This window comes from Silene latifolia, chromosome X (assembly GCF_048544455.1).
Source record: "Silene latifolia isolate original U9 population chromosome X, ASM4854445v1, whole genome shotgun sequence".
Taxonomy (NCBI): domain Eukaryota; kingdom Viridiplantae; phylum Streptophyta; class Magnoliopsida; order Caryophyllales; family Caryophyllaceae; genus Silene; species Silene latifolia.
In genome coordinates, this window is record NC_133537.1 from 174,694,419 (window position 1) to 174,703,517 (window position 9,099).

At 39.6% G+C, this 9,099-nt stretch overlaps 1 non-coding gene across 1 annotated transcript; it reads right to left on the minus strand.

Moving 5' to 3' along the window:
• Positions 1-1,340: 1,340 nt before the first annotated feature.
• Positions 1,341-1,449, minus strand: LOC141625130 (small nucleolar RNA R71). The gene has a single exon (XR_012534926.1). It is a non-coding gene; the product is annotated as a small nucleolar RNA R71 (small nucleolar RNA).
• Positions 1,450-9,099: the final 7,650 nt, after the last annotated feature.

Consider the following 9,099-nt stretch of genomic DNA (forward strand, 5'->3'; position numbering starts at 1 on the left):
GTTATTACTCTAGATTGATTTCTTTTATGCCTTTTAATTTATTAAGTTCAATTATTATGTTTTCGTATTTAGTTAGTTCGCATCTTATTGTTATTTCAATTATCAATATGAGTAGCTAGATTTCCTTCGCTAGGATGTGAGGGGATCTATGGTGTAGACGGCTTAGGATGTTGTAGGATTGTTTAGGTCGGTAATTTATTTATCATTGTTATTTAATTGCTATATTTAACGAGGAGACCAAAAGGAGAATTGTTAATTGACTTGGGAATTCTAGACCTAGATCGAGAGACTAGAATAGAATAGACCTAGAAAACTATGATAATTAGTCTACCCTTGAGACCGAAAGGCAATAGGAATTTCTTGAGACCGAAAGGAGATAGAAGTTGCAGACTTAGCTACACTGACCAGAACGAAAGTTAGTTAGTGTGATTTAGGGAGGGAATTCAGACCGAAAGGGTGTTTCCTGTTGATAGTGGACCGTGAGGGCCTGTCATTTACCCGAATACCGTACTGATATAAGACCTACTTTAGATTAATGCCGTTTAAAGCGTAGTGAACCGATCGTCCTAGCTCTTTCTCTATTATTGTTTTCATCTTTTTACAGCATTTTAGCAATTAGTCAATTTAGTCAACCAATCTCAAACCCCCCAATTAATTGTTACTTTTATAGCGAAAAATAGCAAACAAAATCAACCTTGTCTCTCCGTGGTTCGACCCTTACTATCACTAGCTATAGTTTTAGTTTGGAATTATAAATTTAATTTTGGTACTAAACGACGGTATCAAATTTTGGCGCCGTTCTTGGGAGAGACGGTGTAAGTGTTTTGCTTTATTTTAGTTTATTTCCCTTGTCTCAAGGAACTTTTGTTCCTTGAGGCCGTTGCTTACCTTTGCTTCTAGTTTTGCTTTTGCACGTTAGAGGACGGGTTTTGAGAGGAAGACTTGAGTACTCTCATTTTGGAAGTTATGGCTACGATATATGATAATTTTCAGCCAAAGGAGCACCACCTTCCAAAGGGACAACAGCTACCTACCCCTTCTACCGCTAAATTCGAGTTTCGTTCCTCTTATATTGATTTAGTGGAACGGAATCAGTTTGCGGGTCTACCAGATGAAGACCCTCTGAAACATATGGAAATTTTCACGGACTATTCTTTGTTCAATACCTATACCGGATGGGGTAACTCAAGATGAAGTAAAGGGGTTCATGTTCTTATACTCCTTGAAGGATTCGGCGCGAGATTGGTATCGCTACCTCGATAGAGTAGCAGCTGTAGTCACTAATTGGACATCTTTAGCACTAGCCTTCTACAAGAAGTACTTCCCGCTTTCAAAGACTGATGCCTTGAGAAGTAAAATCACAAGTTTCCAGCAAGGAGCTGATGAGGGTTTTTGCGAAGCATGGGGACGTTTCAAAAGTTTGGTCCGAGGTGTCCCTCACCATGGTTTCGGTGGTATCTCTGTAACCTATTTTATAATGCTTTATATGATGATTACAAGGTCATCTTGGATGCAGCTGCTAATGGCAGGTTTCAAAACAATACCGGTCAGAATAAAGGTTGGAACACTATTGAGGAGATGGCAGTCCATAGAGCTGAGTTTGGTAGTTCGCGTGGAAATTCGCCAAAACAAAGTAATGAAATGAGTGCCGTTATGACACTTATTACCTCTATTACTGCCCGTCTCGAGAAGCTCGAGATCTCTGAGCCTTCCAAGGAGAGAATTGAAATGCGTACCCATAATTCAGATGAGACCGAAAAGTTGAGAGAAATGGTTCAACTTCTCTTGGTTCAAGTGGCAAATATGGAAGCAGCCGGGATTGAGTCCTCAAAGAATTTTGTGAAGCAATTGGAGAATATTGAGGCTAAACAAGTTGCTAATTCTTCAAACAAATGTGAAGGGCCAGTTGAGACGATCAACGCCATCAACCTCAGAAGCGGCCTCTCTTATGAAAGTCCCGACAAGCTAGAAGAAGACTCGGGAAATGACAAAGAAGCTAGTTCAGTTTATGGCGAAAAAACGAGCTTAACTGCCAGTAATCCTGATCGATCGACCAACATTCTCAATCGATCGACCGAGGTGTCAGATAAAATAGTTTCTGATCAGAAACTATTCACACCCAGCCCGAGTGGTCGATCGACTAACCTCCGGTCGATCGATCGAGTGGATCACTGACGATATCATTCGAGCAGGGCATTTCACGCCCGATTACTTTGTCGATCGACCACCCATACCAGTCGATCGACTGGATCTCCAGAGCAGGATGCAAATCCGTCAATTAATTTGCATGATTCTATACTCATTGATGATTTGACGGAAGTTTTAAACTCACGGAAGCCGAAGGTTGCTGATCCTACAGCCAGTGTTGCAGTCCCGTATCCGGAGCGTTTGGAGAATGCAAAGTTGGAGCGTCAGTTCGACAAATTTTTGGAGATCGTCAAGAGCCTTGAGGTAACTATTCCTTTCACTGATTTAATTACCCAAGTACCGTCTTATATGAAGTTTATGAAAGATATTTTATCACGTAAACGACATATAGAGGATCATCATGTAGTAGCCTTCACTGCGACGGGCACTGCTCATCTTCAAAATAAGCTGCCAAATAAAAAATTTGACCGGGTAGTTTCTCCATATCTTCTTTGTATTGGGACCCACTTGGTCGATAACGCCCTATGTGATACGGGGCTAGTGTCGAGTGTTATGCCGTTGTCTCTTGCTAGGAGACTTGGTTTCACTAAATTTCGTATTCGATATTACCGTGCAAATGGCCGGCCGTACCCAATCACGGCCAATAGGTATTTTAGAGGACATACATGTACGGATAGGGAAATTCTTTATTCCCGTTGACCTTTTGGTTTTGGATATCCCCGAAGACCGACACACTCCTATCATTTTAGGACGACCATTCTTGCGCACTGTTAGTGCAGTGATAAATTTTGGGGATAGGACCATGACTGTGCAGGTAGGGAATGAAAATTTGACCCTTTACCAGACCGGCGTTCATAAGGCACCGATGCAAGTCAAACCTTGTGACGCCATATCCTCTATAGATCCTATTACGGATCCTCCTAATGCTAGTACTGAGTTATATTCTGCTGAATTGACACCTCCGCCCCAGCTTGGGAGCAAATTGGAGGACCATACTGTTATTTCTGTTGCTGCAGGTCATGACAGAGAGGGCATAGGAGATCCTGGTGATACTAGTGAGACAGAATTCGAGCGAGCTGCTGAGAGAGATAAGCCGGGCAAAGTGAAGAAGCGTGTCATTGATTTTGCGACACCAGATATCCTTCCTCCGATCAGGCCAGTTGTCTGGAAGCCTAGAGTAGCGGTCCATACTGCTGAAAGGACCTCTTTTAGTCAAGTGCCCTGCTTTGGGGTAGCTTGTTATTGAGCCGTAGTGCTATTCGGCTGTAATTATTTTGTAATTTTGGGTTTTTGTTGAACTATTTACTGCTTTTATTAGGACGATTAGTTTTAGCTTTAGTTTAGTTTATTTGAGTTGACTTTGGACTAGTTTTGGTATTGGTATTTTTGTATTTTGCATATCTGTGAAATTTTCAGGTAATATGGAGTTGATAGAGGATAGGAAATCGTTCCATGGAGGTTGCCACGATCGAGCCCTGCTGATTCTTGATCGAGTTCTTGTCGCTGTGCAATTCGAGATAGAGGAGTTTTTCTCCTTTTCTCTCTCGTTTATTTCTCCTCCTTATTTCCTTTGCTTTTAATTTTTACATGCTACGTCCTTTACCTGAGTTTTACAAATTTCTGCAATTAAAATTACCAATTTGTCTACCCAAATATTTTTCAAGTTTTAATTAAATCGAATTCCGTTGCTTTTATTTTGGTTTAATTATGTTTTGTTGGGTAATTTATTTGAGTTCTTTCTCCCTATTTCTAATTGATTTATTGCAATTCCCTTTTGTCGGGAATTGGTTTGGGGAGGTTTGCCTTATTGTTTGATTATTTATAAGAACTCAAGTTGTTGCAGAGTTAGATTGATGCGATTCACTGCTAGTGCACCTATTACATTGTGGCCCTGCTTTGTTGCCGCGACGATGTATGCTCGTGATCCCCTGTTTGTATCACGGTTGCTTTTATCTCCCCGTTTCATGTCTGGTTTGGGGAGGTTATATCTTGTGAGTTTCCTACTCCATTTTATTTTATCTCCTTTAAGTTTAGTTTGCATTTTTACCGCCCTCTTACATTCTGCTCTTTGTTGCTTCTTTGTTAGGTAGTAGTTGGTCCAATGAGGACATTGTCCGATTTGGTTTGGGGAGGGTAATGCACACTTAAGTCTGCATTTGCATTTGTTTTGCATTCACGTTTATACATTTCTGTTTGCATTGTACTTATTTCTTATATATACAAAAATTCATACAAATTGAAAAATGTCATAAAATTCAAAAAAAATTCACGTTTCTTTTGCATTTAAGGTTGAGTCTGATTGGAGTATTTCATTGCTGAAACTGTCATTTGCTTAAGCCTTGCACTTTATCACGTCTTTTAGCAAAAGTTTTTGCAATATCTCGAATTTCGTTTCAAAATTTGTTGAACTAGTAGACTTGACTTGAAAATTTTGGCAAACTACAAGAATCTTTCTAAGGATTAGAGCTTAATAAATCGGTGACATTCATGACCGATTTCATGTAGGAATGTGAGTAGCACTCCTTATAAGACATGTTACATTAATTTGCATAAACATGAATTTGATCTGCTTAGTGCCTGTATGCATTCGGTTTGTGGTTTGTTGACACATGTGGGAGAGGTCTCCTTTTCTCATTTTACCCATAAGCCCCACATAGCCAAAATTGCCTTCTTGTCCCATCAGCTACATACTGAAATTAGCCACCTTATCCGAGCTAGTACTTGTGGTTTTGGGAATGTTTTTATTGCATTTTGGTTATATTGCTCTACGTGAGATGAGTGGTGAAATGTTGAAGGGGAAGAAAGAAAGAAAAGAATTGAAAGAAGAAAAAAAAAAAAGAAAAAAAAAGAGAAAAAAGAGAAACAGATTATGAAAAAATGAAAACCAGTTCGATATTCAGTCGATCGACCTCACCCTCTGGTCGGTCGACCAGGCTCTGCAGAATTGAAAAATCGCATGAATTGGAATTTTATTATATGGCGATTTTTACTCCCATGTTGTTATTATATCTTTTGGGGGAGTTGAAGTTTGTTGGAGATTGTGAGTATTGTGCATCAATTTGGCACTGTTTTGTATCGTTCACATTGAGTTTGAAGTTGGAAAGTGCGTATTATTTGGATCCCGTTGTTGCTAGCTCGGCCTATTAGCTCCACTTATCCAAAACGTTTTAGCCCCTTCTTACCCGTTACCTCACATATCCCATATATACCTCGGCATGTGTCATGGTCATTTGTTTGGTTGGAATGCATATGTACGGTCGTAGAGATCACTTTTATGTTATACTGCAGGCATGCTCTTATAGGTCGTAGTTAGGTGAGCGTCATTACAAATTTACTTCTTTCTATCCTTACATAATTTACTCACCTTGTGCTGTATTGTGTGATTGAGCGACCCGTGAGAGTCCGATTTTGAAAGTCTTGCAAGGTCGAAAGTTCAACATCTTTTTGAAATATGTATAAATCCGTTTGCTTGACATTGTGCTGTTAGTAGTTGATCCTGTTGCATTAAATTGGTTTGAGTAGTCGGTTTTCAGCTTGTCCATGTTTGCTCCTTTCTATTTTAGTTCATAGTAGTTGCATTAGTTTGCTTGGGGACAAGCAAAGGTTTGGTTTGGGGAAGTTTGATGCGTGTCTATAATATGATGTTTTACATCTTTATTTCCACGCATTTTATGTCTATTATTAGTAGTTTATTCTACTATTTGCCCCCTTTTCGTCGACTTCCGCCTTTTTATGTAATATTGCAGATTATCGCGGACTTTAGTAGATAATGAGCCAAATCCGTCCCAAAGTGTTTAGCATAGGATTTTACATGGAGTAGTGACTCGAGGAATGAGCTTGGTGCGCATTTCAAGGCCTGAAGATAGCAAAAGCATGGGTGCGTACGAGTTTAACAAGCAAGTAAGCACCTCACGACATTGCAGGCTGCTTCATATGGCTATATCTCGAGTTCTAGAGCAGATAATCGAGTGATTCCAATTGGAAGTGAAAGCTTATCCTCTTAGCTTTCCAACGCCGCGTAGAACGCCTGATTTGACCAAGTAACGAAGAAATGGCAGCTGTTTCAAGATCGTTGCGCGCTGCAGAATTCGTCAGAATGCACTACTGTACAGCACCTTTGGTCGATCGACTGACCTACTTGGTCGATCGACCAGAGCGCGAGTTCGAAGCTCTTTTGTTCAGCTATGCTCGATCGATCGATCTGGGGCTTGTGGTCTATCGACCAGTTTATGATTGCAGCGAGATTTGTTTGCGCGAGACTTAGCAATTGGTCTTATCTTTTATTACTTTAGGAAATAATAATATCTCTTATTATATATAAGAGAGACAACTAAGACCTAGGGGGGCATGATTCCTTTACTCAGTTTTTGGTATAACGTTTGCTCTGGACGTTGCTTAGGGACGGCTCTTTGTTCCTCTTCTTCTTCCAATTTCCTTTGTAATTTCTACTCTTAATCTTTCAATAATTAATCATTTGCTTACGTATTTAATTATTGTTATTAGTTATTACTCTAGATTGATTTCTTTTATGCCTTTTAATTTATTAAGTTCAATTATTATGTTTTCGTATTTAGTTAGTTCGCATCTTATTGTTATTTCAATTATCAATATGAGTAGCTAGATTTCCTTCGCTAGGATGTGAGGGGATCTATGGTGTAGACGGCTTAGGATGTTGTAGGATTGTTTAGGTCGGTAATTTCTTTATCATTGTTATTTAATTGCTATATTTAACGAGGAGACCAAAAGGAGAATTGTTAATTGACTTGGGAATTCTAGACCTAGATCGAGAGATTAGAATAGAATAGACCTAGAAAACTATGATAATTAGTCTACCCTTGAGACCGAAAGGCAATAGGAATTTCTTGAGACCGAAAGGAGATAGAAGTTGCAGACTTAGCTACACTGACCAGAACGAAAGTTAGTTAGTGTGATTTAGGGAGGGAATTCAGACCGAAAGGGTGTTTCCTGTTGATAGTGGACCGTGAGGGCCTGTCATTTACCCGAATACCGTACTGATATAAGACCTACTTTAGATTAATGCCGTCGAAACTGTAGTGAACCGATCGTCCTAGCTCTTTCTCTATTATTGTTTTCATCTTTTTACAGCATTTTAGCAATTAGTCAATTTAGTCAACCAATCTCAAACCCCCCAATTAATTGTTACTTTTATAGACTGAAAAATAGCAAACAAAATCAACCTTGTCTCTCTGTGGTTCGACCCTTACTATCACTAGCTATAGTTTTAGTTTGGAATTATAAATTTAATTTTGGTACTAAACGACGGTATCACCAACCTCTCAAAATGAAAAGTGTCCAGACAAACCCTCAACTTGACAGTCCTAAGGAGAAAGCAACAGATGGACAATCTATTCTTAGTTCTTATCATCGAGGAACCAAAATCAATAAAGGCATCCTCATGGATCCTTCGTCAAAGAAACCTAACAACCCTGTAAGGTCATCCACAAAGGCTTCCGAAAATAAGGGCACACCTCCTAGAAGATTTACCAACATCGGTATTATATACACCGATGCCTTTCAGAGACTTATGGAACAACAAATGTTGAAGCCTATAGGACCTACACCCGAACCAGAAAGGAAATCCAAATTCTGGGATGGGAATTCGTACTGCAAATACCATAGAGGCAAAGGGCATGATACAGAGAAATGCTACAAATTGAAAAATGTCATTCAGGATATGATCGAAGACGGGAAGTTGTCCCTCTCAAACTTTAACCCACAAGGTAGCTTAGGCAATCCTCATGGATATACCACTTATCAAGAAACTCTTCTTGACTGTTATCCTTCCAAAGTTCCCAATGATGAGGATGAGGTGCTCAAATGGGTGAATGCTCAAAGTCAGATGCCAAAAGCCGATTCTTTGGAAGAGAAAATGTTCAAGCATGGGCCGATGATTACGAGTCTGGGTCTGAGATCACGTCAAAGTCCGAGTCCGAGTCTGAGTCTTAGGCTTTCTATCCCATATTTGTTATAGTATCTTTCTTTGTGTCCATTTCCATTTCTAGTGACAACCTTTGGAAATTTTGTCCCACGAGTCACATGTCTTTTCGAGTCTATGTTAAAAATATTCATTATCCATTTCAATAAAAGCACACTTTTCAATCCATATATTCTATCCCGTCTCTTCCTTTACCTTTTCCTGTGATAACAAGAATTGATTTGAGACATTTTAAAAAGAACAACACATGTCAGTCGATGTGAGTGCACTTAGATGATGATCTGTTCTATGTTGTAGAGGACCTAAGACTCCGCGTTCATTTTCCTTACCTATTCCATGTCTGGCAATAGAAACCACAATATAACCCTAGTTCAGCACGAGCCTATCTCAAAAGATTCTAGGACGAATCCAGACCGTCTCCCTTATTGACAATCCATAACGGAAGGCAAGCCCATTCCCCACAATAAACAACCCGTGTTATAAAAGACCAACCCGTTTCACACTAAAGGTGCTAGTCTGACCCAAGTCCATCCAAGATGATACGAGCCATGATGAAAGACAAAAGGCTCAATCAAGAGAAACTGAGATCAATATCCGAAGCCGTAGTTATGCCCATAATCCAACACAAATGAGTCAAAAGAAGAAGGCTCAATCAAGCAAGTCAAGTCAATATCCAAAGACAACGTTATCCTTCAAAAACCTAATCCAGAATCTGATAAAAAATCCGAGATATATTCTAGACCAAGAATCCAAATCTGAATCAAGAACAAGCCTGGAATCAAATGCTATACAGAATACTGCCGAAGTCTAGGTAGAATCAAGACATCAATGAAGATGGTCAGCTAGAACCCTCATGTAGCCTTTCACACATCACACACCCTAAAGTCCTTCTCGAGACCGTTACAGGGAGATAGTTAGGAATTTTGAGAATCCTCTCAAGCTCGTCAAGTATACCTATCCTTTAGGGCCAAGACATGGAAACTTGAACCCACGTC